We start from the raw sequence: 12724 nt of genomic DNA, 5'->3' as shown, positions 1-12724 counted from the left end.
AACTTTTAATCCGAACTTCCTGCTTTTGTGGAGTCAGGCTTCCTCTGTCAAGCATGTTTAGTTTTAATATTAAAGCCATTTTTTTCGGATGTTGTGCAGTTCCTCATAACATAACATAATGGTTACTCTGTTGAGTTTGTGATTCGCACATCTTTAGTTCTTCTCATTCTGTTCAAAAATGTTCCAGAATCAGTTTGTCCTCAATGATTGTTTCAAAAGTAACCAGAAGCAAGAGACTTGTAGCTGTGTAATGAAAGCCCAGTAGTTTTCAATCTGGTGTTGTAGGCTTGAAAACTAGTTTCAAGGATTGGACAAGTACTTTTATTTTATTTCAATATATTTTAAAAAACTTTTTTTTAAGAACCTTTAAAGATGTTCTTAATTAACAAAGTTTGTTATAGAGGCAAGAAGGCTGACTCTTAAACATTGTAGTTTGCCTCTTAGCCTTGCAATAGTGTACTTTCAGTTTCTAATTACTTAATCTGATGATCGCAGTTGTACTTGGATTATTACAGTGTATATTGGGCGAAATTCCCCAATTGGCAAACAATGGCTTTGATTCTCCATTTAAGATTACGTGCTGACACCGGGACTGAATCACAAGTGCTCTAAGTTGATGAAAGCGGTGCTGGTACCGGAGTGATTCAGGATGTTGGTGGGCTAGCACCAGTGCCACTTTGGACCAGTGCAATTTCAATGCATGCTAGCGTGTGATATGACAGTGTCAAGATTGGTACTAGAGAGCTTGACGAGCCGGAGCTGCATATATGCACTCCACTCCCCACAGACCCTCATCCCAGCCAAGACGATAGCATTGGTTCCACTGGAGCTCGCCTAGCCCATGAATGGGTCAGCTTGGGCCAGAGAGAGTATCTGGGGGGTGGCCTGGGTGGGCAACCATGGCGCTAAGTTCCCAGTCAGCAGTCAGTGGGATGTGCAGCCGCATGGCTGCCTTGCAGGTTGCAGCAATAGTGGTCTGTGCCTGTCAACCCCGACCCCATGGCTCATCTCCTAGCCATGCTCCACTATTTCCCGGCCCAGAAAGAAGCAATAGTCATCCATGCCCGTCCAGCCCGACCCCAGGGCTCACCTCCTAGCCATACTCCACTACTCCCCCCCCGGCCCTGGAAGAAGCAATAGTCATCCATGCCCGTCCAGCCTGACCCCACGGTTCACCTCCTAGCAAACCCTCGCTACTTCCCCGGCTCTGGCAGAGGCCCCCCCCGATCAAGAGCAACATGGGAGGGTGCATGTCCCTCCATCGCCCCCTCCAACATCCAGGAAACCCCGGCCCGATCACAAAAAATGCCGGCTTGGCACCCTAGCAGGGACCTTGCCAGCGTCACCTGGGCACCACCCTGCCCAAAGGGCATGCAGCTGGAGGCCTCCGATCCTCTTGGAGACCCCCACGAGTGGGGATCACTACCAAACGGCACTCGCCTGATTGAATACCAAAGCCTCAGATACCTTAGGAATCTTCACATTAGAGTAAAGCCTACTGCCTCACTCTAATATGCAGATTTGCCAAAAATATGATCCCGCCCACTGTGGACAGGATTCCCCTTGCAATGTCTTGCGAGATTGTGTTGAGCCCCACAAGGCGTTGTGAGCCAGGAAGCTTCTGGGAGTGCGGTCCCCCGGCTTTCACTGGCCACACTACGCTGCGGTGATATAATTTCCTGGCGCAGAAACATCCATGTGTGCCCAGGAGGGCACCACTTCATCACAGATCAGACTCCGCACCTGATCCGCACCAGATCTGACCCCAACACCGCACAGGTGCCACCCCTAGCACCGTTAAAATATAATGCAAACTCTTTCTTGTTGCTTATCAAATTAAGCCCTGTTGAGGGCTTCCAACAGCTTTGTCTAATGCTCCTTCGCCTCTTGCTGACTGTCCACTATCAGTTGAAAGGCCGACGTCTGAGGCTCTCCCCTGGCAGTTGTCTGAGAGTGGGGAACTCAGTCGAACCTACCTCCGCCTGCTGAAGATACGTGTCTGTGCTGTGATCAACAGATTGTGAAACCCGGAATTCAGAGGAGCTGGTTTAGCACAGTGGGCTAAACAGCCGGCTTGTAATGCAGAACAATGCTAGCTGCGTGGATTCAATTCCTGTAACGGCCTCCCCGAACAGACGCCGGAATGTGGCGACTAGGGACTTTTCACAGTGACTTCATTGAAGCCTACGTGTGACAAGAAATAATAATAATAATAATAATTATTATTATTGTTATTATTATTACCAACTGAGGTGTGTGTTCCCGAGCTATTGGATTCAATGAGCTCTGTGACTCCTCGGTCGATGTGGAGCTCTCCTCTTCTGCTTCCTCCCGGCTCATCAGTGGGCTAGGACTGAGGCTTGATGGGCAGTCCCAGTCCTCCTCCTACACGGGCCTTGGTCTCTTCCTAGAGGCACCTGCAAGTGAGATAGAAGAGTGCCAGTGACAGCATCAGCTGCCTCCAACATGGGGGCACATTTGACCCTCAGGTTTGCATTGAACAGATGAATCATTACAAGGTGGATGCCCAAGTCCAACTCCCCATTGCCAATGGATTGGTCCCGCTCCACTAAGACAAATTCAGATGCCTTCTCCTGTACTTTTGTGAGAGATCTGAGAAACAGGTCCCTCTCTCCCCTACATTCTCTTCAGTTGTGCCTGATCTGTTCCTGCTCAAAGAGAATATCATGTTTGAGAGGAGTTGCATGTCGTGAGGGTTGGAGCAGTGGAATTGAGTGGCAGCTGTTAGGATATTAATTCTGGTAATAAAATGTTGAATTGAAAGCTAAGGCAGAATTCTACCTGTATTTGGCAGGCAGAGTGTTGCAACGGGCAGGAAAAGTTTCGTTGAAGTCGATGGCACCGATGGCGGCTTTCTCCCCGTATCATACAAAACGTTCTAGGGGCGGATCCCACAGCGTCACCCTGGCAGGAAGGCTCAGCAAATGTGTTTTTGTTAAAGATTGGGACATCATTTTTAAAAGCCGCCCCAGTGCACAAACGTTCATGTAGAACACCCCCCCCCCCCCCCCCCCCCCCCCCGACACTGCACAGGTGCCACCCCTAGCACCGTTAAAATACAATGCAAACTCTTTCTTGTTGCTTATCAAATTAATTTTAAGCTCTAGTTATCTCTGCCCACCCCTATTCCCCTGAAAATGCAGACTTATACTTGGGTATGGTTCCATGAGCAGTGATTATCATATGGTATTTTCAGCCAAGAGACTACTACATGGGAGTAACAGTGGGTCATGTTCACCAATTGTTACGGCACAATGCAACTCGCTTGGGCCTCAAGATGGTAGGCAGATAGCTCATGCTCATTTCCATGCCGATTAACAAGCAACTGAGAATAAGCATAAATGGGCCATTTTCTGGTCGGTAAGATGTAATGAGTGCTGTGCCACAGGATTAAGTGCTGGGGCCTCAACCTTTTTACAATTTATATAAATTACTTGGATGAAGGGACCAAATATATGTTTGCTAAATTTGTTGATGAATCAAAGTTAGGCAAGAAAGTTAATGTAGCAAGGACATAAGGAGGCTACAAAGGGATAAAGATAGGTTAAGTGAGTGAGTAAAGATCTGGAACATGGAATATAATGTGGGAAAATGGGAAATTGTCCATTTTGGCAGGAAAAATGAAGATTCTCCGCCCATCAAAAATCGACATACTCGTGGAGTACGCAGCGCTGAGTATCCACCACCTCAGGCCATTGCCTGAGGCCCGCCCTGCGATGCTCCATTGCTGACCACCCGAATTCCCGACGGCATGGTTCTAACATGGTCCTCAAGTGTTGGCTGCGGACTCAGTCCGGGGCCACCACAGCTGGGGGAGGACCGTTCGGCTGGCAGGGGGTGCTTCATTCGGGGCTGGGGGCAATGTGTGCGGGCGGTCTGGGGCGCGCGTGTGGCCAATACGGGGCACTATTTCAGCGGTCCAGGTCTGCGGGCTGAGTCCGCCATGGAGCACAACGCGGCCGCTAGAGGCCGATGCCTTGCGCATGCGCGGCCTTTGACTTGGAAGTGCGGGGGGCCATATTGGTAGCTAGAGCTGCGATTTCTACGATGGCTGCCTGCTAGCCCCCAACAAAACGGGGAATCTATGGCCTTTTGACGCTAGTTTTCCTGGTGTAAATGACCACAGTTTTTCCGACGTCATGGGGACATAGTCCCAAAAATGGAGAATCCAGCCCCACACCTGGAATACTGTGTGCAGCACTGGTCTCCTTATTTACAGAAGGATTTAAATGCATTAGAAACAGTTCAGAGAAGGTTTACTAAACTAATACCTGGAAGGTGCACTGTTATGAGGAAAGGTTGGCCAGGCTGAGCTTGTATCCGCTGGAATTTAGAGTAAGAGGTGACGTGATTCATTCATATAAAATGCTGAGGGGTCTTGACAGGGTGAATGTGGAGAAGATGTTGCCTCTTGCGGGATAATCTAGGGACATGATAGAAGCTCCTTGTCATGTGGAACTCAATGACGCGGCAAGGCCATTAAATCTTGCAAGGAACCTCTTGTGAGATTTGTGACTTTAGGAATGCCTCACAAAATCTATCAAGATCTCGTGAGACGTCACAATCGGGATGTGGGCGGGATCCAGATTTACATATGTGAGCAGTTAGTCTCACTTAAATATGTTGCCGCCGGATTTGTCCAAGGCTTGGGATCTAAGGTCCTCGCCATGGCGCCATTTAGCACATGTCCACACAAACGTGGGCCATGCATAACGGCACCTGCGTGGTCTCCCAGACCATCGGAGGCCCCAGGTCGTTGGTTTCTGGGTACCTTGCTACTACTGCCAGGGTGCCCATGCCAGCAATGGGGAACAGAGATGCCCTGGTCTTATGATGTGGGGCGGCGGGGGGGGGTCAAAAATCTCCCAACAATTAAGTTGGGCCATTGGTGTTGGGGGGGGGGGGGAGGTGGTCATGGTGAATTGGGGCGGTGGGGGTGAGATCCAGAGGCCACGGTGGAAGGGGCTGAGAAGTCGGGGCGGCATTCATAAATGTTGCCCTGATATCTTGTTTAGCTCGTCAGTGCAGGAAATGAAACTAAATGTGGCCTCGCCGAGGCCTACTCCTGGTCTTGATTGTGTTTGCTTGTTTGTTTGATTATGTATGTACATCGCTGCAGAAGTGTGGCATCTTGTATATTGGATAATAACAAAGTGGCATCCTTTACCCATGAGTATAATCAGGCAACAGTTTGTTTGCGGCCTGCGCTAGCTGCACCAGGGAAAATTAACCCTAAAACTCCCTTAGAAAAGAAAAAGCTTAGACTTTACGAGAAGCACTCAACTGATCATCAGTCCCTCAGCACCACTTGCCCCCCCACCCCTCCGCCACCCACCATCATGCTCTCCCCAATCACCAATCACTTACTTCCTTGACAAGGTCCTGATTCTTTCCTTCCTTAGATAAATCATGCCCATAATTTGGGGGTATAGACTGTTCAAGCCTGAAAACTAAAAGAGGAAATGTCTGCACATGTGCATGATTGCATGATTCAGAAGGAGCCACTGGATAGCAATAAAGAAAAGGAATTCTTCCGCATTGTTCCCCTTCTAGTTCAGTGGTCCATTTATAGGACTCAGCGGCCATCATGTCTGAGATTAGCTAACTCAGCACAGACCAGTCACTGCACTTTTGTCATGTTCTTTTAAAATACATGAACTCTGTGATTTAAAAAAAAAACCCAACCTGAATTAGCGTATTATTCTAGCTGTACAAATACTGCATTCAGATTCGTTCAAGGACATAGTGGATTCTCTTAGCTTGTTTGTTTCGAGAAGGAGCAGCTGTATCAGTGAGATAACATTGCCATGCAACAAAGTTGATCAAACTGACACAAGGAAGTTACAAAGTTTTGGCAACTTGGTGCAATTCATTCTCACGGCACAAACATTCTCACTTTTCTTCTGGCTATAGCTGATACATTCTTACCAGAAAACATGACTTGACAGATGCAGCCATTTTGAGTATTGCAGGATTGCCATCAGGTTGACCTGCCTAATTACTTCCTCCTTTTAAAACTTAAACCATCCCTCTTTGTTTTGTAAGTAATTTGCCTCCCCTTCCTCCTCCGCTGCTGACCATGGAATTATTTAGAATCAGACTCTTTAAGATCTCCACTTGTGTACATTGTATTTTGCTTTATTCTTTCAAATTCCATTGATTCAGTTTCTATTTTGTTCAGGTTATTCCCTTTGGTCATTGTTTTTAATCAACATCACAAAACATGCATTATCCAGTCATTTTCACATTGCTGTTTGGAAGAACCTACCGTGCTCAATTGGATGTCCTGTTTCCTACATTTCAAGTGACTATACTTAGTTGGCTGTGGGATGCCTGCTGATCATGAAAAGTACTGTACAAATGCTAGTCTTTCTTACAGGAACTAGAAGATACTAGGTGTGTTCCCCTTGCAGCAGAGAGGTTAAAGGGAGATTTAACTGATGTGTTCAAAATTGAGGAGTTTGATGGAATAAATAGGGAGGATCTGTTTCCATTTGTGGGTGAGTCAAAGAACACCGATTTGAGATAATTGGTAAATAACCAAAGAGAAATGAACATATTTTCTATGCAGTGGGCTGTTGTTGATCTGGAATACACCACTTGAATGGATGCTGGAAGGAGAATATATCTTGGCTTTTGAAAAGGGGTTGGATATATACTTGATAAGGAAACATTTGCAGGGCTATGGGGCATGAGCCAGCAGATGACACTGATTGGATAGCTCTTTGAAAGAGCTGGCACAGCCCATGATTGATTGAATGGCCTCCTTTTGTGCTGTACATTTTATGAATCTCTGGAAAAAAACGTGGAGGGACATTTAATCAAACGCTGTCAGCCGTCAATTTAATTAATATCACAACTGATTTAGTAACCAAGCATCCACTCAAAATGTGAATAGAGCTCTGTTACTTGTAGTCTGCTGCCTAATGGTAAATGATATAATGTGTTAATCCCCTCCAACTGTTAAACTGCTAAGTATATAATAATATGCACATTTATCACAATGTTTGTGGACAAAAACAGCATTCTTGCAGACATTGTCATCGGTGTGATTTTTGTGTCGCTAACTGTGCATGACAAGTATTGCCTCCGAGGCTCCTCTTGCATATTCTGAGCAATCAAAAGCTGCAGTTGCACTTTCACGATTTATGAGATCTGACAGAAAGATAAGTTACCCGTGTTGTTACGATCCCAGTTGATGGTCTAACTGAATGGGAAGATCCCAGAACGGAACCCTCAAAGATCGTAACAGTTACTTATTTTTATAAAACGTCGAGAAACAGTCAAAAACTGCTAATTAGTTTTACCAACAAGAAATTTTTTTTTTTTACTAAACACGAAAAAATTTTACTCCCAATTACACACATATTTTAAGATTACCTTGGATTAAAATCTTGGGGGCAATTGTGATTCCACGCTAGCTGTCAGTGAGAACAGTGACATGGGCAGAAAATTTAGCGAGAAACGGAAAACGCCTTTCTCTCTGGCGAGATCGTGATTTCTGATTTTCAGCCCCTCGCCACTGGAGTAATGTGAAAAACAACACAGGAGCCCAGGAACCTCATTTTAATAGATTAGCATTGCATTTGCAAGCACTCACTGTGGTGGTATGAATATGAGCACTGCCATTGGTGCAGAGCATGGGTTTCCCATTGGCTCTGGCTGGTCATGTGCCTCTCGTCCGATTGGTTGGGACTAGTCATGTGACTGCTCACCAAAGTAGACCCCGCCTCCGAGGCGCGCTATAAGTACCCAGAGTTCCCGGCGGTTGGCCTTACTCTGAAGTCGACCACAGGGCTAACAACTAGCTGATTAAAGCCACAGTTTGGATCTTAATCGTCTCTCGAGTCCAATTGATGGTACATCAATTTAATCAGCTAGAATTTTGGAATGGAGCTACGCATCAAACCTGACTGCCTCCCGACTAGCCCGCATGCTTCAAATGCATCTGCAATCTTTAAACACTGGCAGGCGTGTTTTAATAGTTACCTGACGACTGCAGCCGGCAAGCCCACCAAGGAGCAGAAACTCCACATCGTCCACTCGTGCGTGGGCACAGCGGTCTACGCAATGATTAAGGACAAAAGCAATTATGATGCGGCCATGGAGTTTCTCCGGCCGGTCAACGAAGTATACGCACGGCTTCTCCTGACGACTAGACAACAGTTCCCTGGTTTCTCACTCGACGAGTTTTACCAGGCCCTCACAGCCCTAGGGAGAACGTGCGCATGTCTCCAAGTTTCGGCGACTGAGCACGTGGAACTTTTAATTAGAGACGCTTACGTTGCTGGCATGCAGTCCCCTTCTATCCGCCAACGATTGCGAGAGAAGAACACCCTCAGCCTAGCTGAGGCACGGACTCTTGCAACCTCCCTGGAGGTTGCTGACCTGAACGCCCACGCATATGCCCCTGGCCGCGCGGCAACCCCCTGGACTTCATGGCACGCGCCTCCTCCGTGGAGCCCGACCCCCCCCAAGCCTGCGCTGCGGGTCGCTCCGACAAACTAGCGGGGCCCTGTTGCTATTTTTGTGGTCTCTCCAAGCACCCCCGCCCGCGCTGCCCGGCCCACTCCGCTCTGTGTAAGAGCTGCGGGAAGAAGGGCCACTACGCGGTGGTCTGCCAGACCAGGTCGGTCGTTGCTGTTCTGCGCAGCGACCGCGGATCGACCCCCTAGGGCCCAGCGCCGCGCACGAACATCTCCGGCCCGCCTCCCGGCCCCCGCAACGGCCCCACGGTCCTCCCGACCCTCGCTCCCAGCTGCTCCGACCGGCCCGCAGACGCCGCTGACACTGCACCCAGCCGCCACGAGGTTCCCACGGGTGCCGCCATCTTGTGCCCCGGACGCCATGTGCGGGCCATGGGCGCCGTCATCTTGGGGCTCCGGCTCCATGTGCGGGCCCTGGGCGCCGCCATCTTGGGGCCCCGGTTCCACGTGCGGGTCCTAGGCGCCGCCATCTTGTGCCAACACGGAAGGCCCTGCAAGCGATTACTCTGCCACTGAGGAGGATCTGGAACTCTCACCATGACTTGCTTCCGTCAAACTCGACCAGTCGCGACCACGAACACTCGCCAAGACTACGACAACGATCCAGCTCAACGGACAAAAAACGAGATGCCTGCTGGACTCCGGGAGCACGGAAAGTTTCGTCCACCCCAACACGGTAAGATGCTGCGCGCTCCCCATCCATCCAGTTAAGCATAAGATTGAATTGGCCTCGGGTTCGCACTCCGTCCAAATCACCGGGTGCTGCATAGCGGACCTCACGGTCCAGTGGAGGGTTTTCAAAAACTTCAAACTCCTCATCCTCCCCCGTCTATGCGCTCTGGCACTCTTGGGCCTGGATTTCCAGTCCAACCTGCAGAGCTTGACATTTCAATTCGGCGGCCTTATTTCCCCTCTTACTGTTTGCAGCCTCGCATCCCTCAAAGTGGATCCCCCTTCCTTGTTTGCTAATCTCACCCCAGATTGTAAACCTGTCGCCACTAGGAGCAGACGATACAGTGCCCAGGACTGGACCTTCATCGTGTCCGAGGTCCAGCAAGGAAGGAGTTATCGAGGCCAGCAACAGTCCCTGGCGAGCCCAAGTGCTGGTAGTTCGGACTGGGGAGAAAAACTGGATGGTCATCGATTACAGTCAGACCATCAACAGGTTTACGCAGCTGGACGCGTATCCTCTTCCCCCGTATTTCCGACCTGGTTAACAGCATCGCGAAATACAAAGTCTTCTCCACGGTGGACCTTAAGTCCGCCTATCACCAGCTCCCCATCCGCGCGAGTGACCGCAAGTACACCGCGTTTGAGGCAGATGGGCACCTCTACCACTTCCTCAGGGTTCCATTCGGTGTCACAAATGGTGTCTCGGTCTTCCCACAGGAGACGGACTGAATGGTCGACAAGCACGGTTTATGGGCCACCTTCCCGTATCTCGATAATGTCATCATCTGCGGCCACGACCAGCAGGATTACGACACCAACCTCCAAAAATTCCTCCGTACCGCAAAACTCCTTAACCTCACTTACAATAAGGATAAGTGCGTGTTTAGCACCGGCCGTCTAGTCATCCTTGGCTACGTAGTGCGTAACGGAGTGATAGGCCCCGATCCCGAATGCATGCGCCCCCTGATGGAACTCCCTCTCCCCAACTCCCTCTCCCCAACTCCCTCAAATCCCTCAAACGCTCAAACGGATATCGCAAAGGCCACGATTCATGCTTTCGACGAGTCCCTCCCATTCCAGGTCGAGAGCGACGCGTCTGACGTAGCTCTGGCGGCCACCCTGAACCAAGCGGGCAGAACCGTGGCCTTCTTCTCACGAACCCTCCATGCTTCCGAAATCCGCCATTCCTCGGTGGAAAAGGAGGCACAGGCCATAGTCGAAGCTGTGCGATATTGGAGGCACTATCTGGCCGGCAGGAGGTTTACCCTCCTCACAGACCAACGGTCAGTAGCTTTCATGTTCGACAATGCACAGAGGGGCAAGATCAAGAACTACAAGATCTTGCGGTGGCGGATCGAGTTGTCCACGTACAACTACGATATCTTGTATCATCCTGGGAAGCTCAACGAGCCTTCCGATGCCCTATCCCGCGGTACCTGCGCCAGCGCGCAGATCGACCGCCTCCGCTCCCTCCATACAGACCTCTGCCATCCAGGGGTCACCCGTTTTTACCATTTTATTAAGACCCGCAACCTGCCCTACTCCGTTGAGGAAGTCAGGACCGTCACCAGGGACTGCCACGTCTGCGCCGAGTGCAAACCGCACTTCTACCGCCCCGAACGAGCAAACCTGATCAAGGCATCCAGTATAGACTTCAAGGGTCCCCTCCCCTCCAACAACCGTAACACATATTTCTTGAGTGTTATCGACGAATACTCCCGCTTCCCTTTCGCCATTCCCTGTCCCAACATGACCACAACAACCGTCATAAAGGCCCTCCTATCCATCTTCTCCCTGTTCAGTTACCCCGCGTACATCCACAGCGACCGGGGGTCCTCCTTTATGAGTGACGAACTGCGTCAGTTCCTGCTCAGCAGGGGCATAGCCTCTAGCAGGACAACCACTTATAACCCCTGGGGTAACGGTCAGGTCGAGTGGGAGAATGGCACCATTTGGAAAACCATCCTGCTGGCCCTACGGTCCAGAGATCTCCCTATTCCCCGTTGGCAAGAAGTCATCCCCAACGCCCTGCATTCAATCCGGTCTCTCCTCTGTACTATCACTAATCAAACACCTCATGAATGTCTTCTGGTTTTCCCCAGGAAGTCGTCCTCAGGATCCCCTCTCCCGACCTGGGTGGCCACCCCCAGGCCCATCTTGCTCCGGAAGCATGTGCGGGTCACAAGTCCGACTCGTTGGTTGAGCGAGTCCAGTTACTCCACGCCAACCTGCAGTATGCGTACGTGGAGTATCCCGACGGTCGGCAGGATACGGTCTCGGTTCGGAACCTGGCACCAGCCGGCGTGCGGATTTCTCCCCCTATATCAACACCTCCCCCCACGACCCAGCGCACATTCCCCCTCTCCCCCGATTACAGCGTCTCCACCACTGGCCCGGGGTACGGAGACATATCTACGACCGATGCTCCCGGAGGCAAGGACGACCATCGGCCCGACGTCACCGGCTCCACTGCGACGGTCCTCTAGAACACCACGGGCACCCGACAGGCTTTGTTGTTATTCTGTTGCACCTTAAGTAGTAGTAGTAGTATTGTTTTTTTTTTTTTTTGCCATGAGCCAGTGGGCAGCCCACCTTTCTCGATTTTCGCTGCTTATACCACCAGTCCTCGGGGCCCCCCTCCCCCCCCCCTCTCTTCCACTTACACCCCCCCCCGCCTTCTTTCTCCACAAGGGGTGAATGTGGTGGTATGAATGTGAGCACTGCCATTGGTGCAGAGCATGGGTTTCCCATTGGCTCTGGCTGGTCATGTGCCTTTCGTCCGATTGGCTGGGACTAATCATGTGACTGCTCACCAATTGGTCGAGAGGCAAGTAGACCCCGCCTCTGAGGCGGGGTATAAGTACCCAGAGTTCCCGGTGGTCGGCCTTACTCTGTAGTCGGCCACTGGGCTAACAACTAACTGATTAAAGCCACAGTTTGGATCTTAATTGTGTCTCGAGTCCAATTGATGGTATATCACTCACTCAAAGAACAACAGAAAACAAAGAAAAGTACAGCACAGGAACAGGCCCTCCAAGCCTGCGCCGACCATGCTGCCCGTCGAAAGTAAAATATTTTACACTTCCGGGTTCCGTATCCCTCTATTCCCATCCTATTCATGTATTTGTCAAGATGCCCCTTAAACGTCACTCGCGTCTCTGCTTCCACCACCTCCTCCGGCACCGAGTTTCAGGCACCCACTACCCTCTGTCTAAAAAAGAAAAAAAAATTGCCTCGTCCATCTCCTCTAAACCTTGCCCCTCGCACCTTAGACTTATGCCCCCTAGTAATTGACCCGTCTACCCTGGGAAAAAGTCTCTGACTATCCACTCTGTCTATGCCCCTCAGAATTTTGTAGACCTCTATCAGATCGCCCCCCCGAACTCCGCCGTTCCAGTGAGAACAAACCGAGTTTATTCAACCTCTCTGGGACTCCCTTCCCCTCGCTGAATATTCAGCCGGCACCAGCATGACATCACGCTGGCATAATTTACAACAGCTTTATGAAAACGTGTAGCTGCTAACCTCGCCTCCAAAGTGGATGT

General features: G+C 50.2%; 1 protein-coding gene across 9 annotated transcripts in view; it reads left to right on the top strand.

The window, feature by feature from the left end:
* The window catches only part of nckap5l (NCK-associated protein 5-like), an 837372-nt gene that overhangs the window by 361736 nt on the left and 462912 nt on the right, over positions 1–12724 (top strand). The gene's annotated exons all lie outside the window — the stretch shown is intronic.

Source organism: Scyliorhinus canicula, chromosome 2 (genome assembly GCF_902713615.1).
Source record: "Scyliorhinus canicula chromosome 2, sScyCan1.1, whole genome shotgun sequence".
NCBI classification, from domain to species: domain Eukaryota; kingdom Metazoa; phylum Chordata; class Chondrichthyes; order Carcharhiniformes; family Scyliorhinidae; genus Scyliorhinus; species Scyliorhinus canicula.
This window is presented reverse-complemented; position numbering and strand designations above follow the sequence as displayed.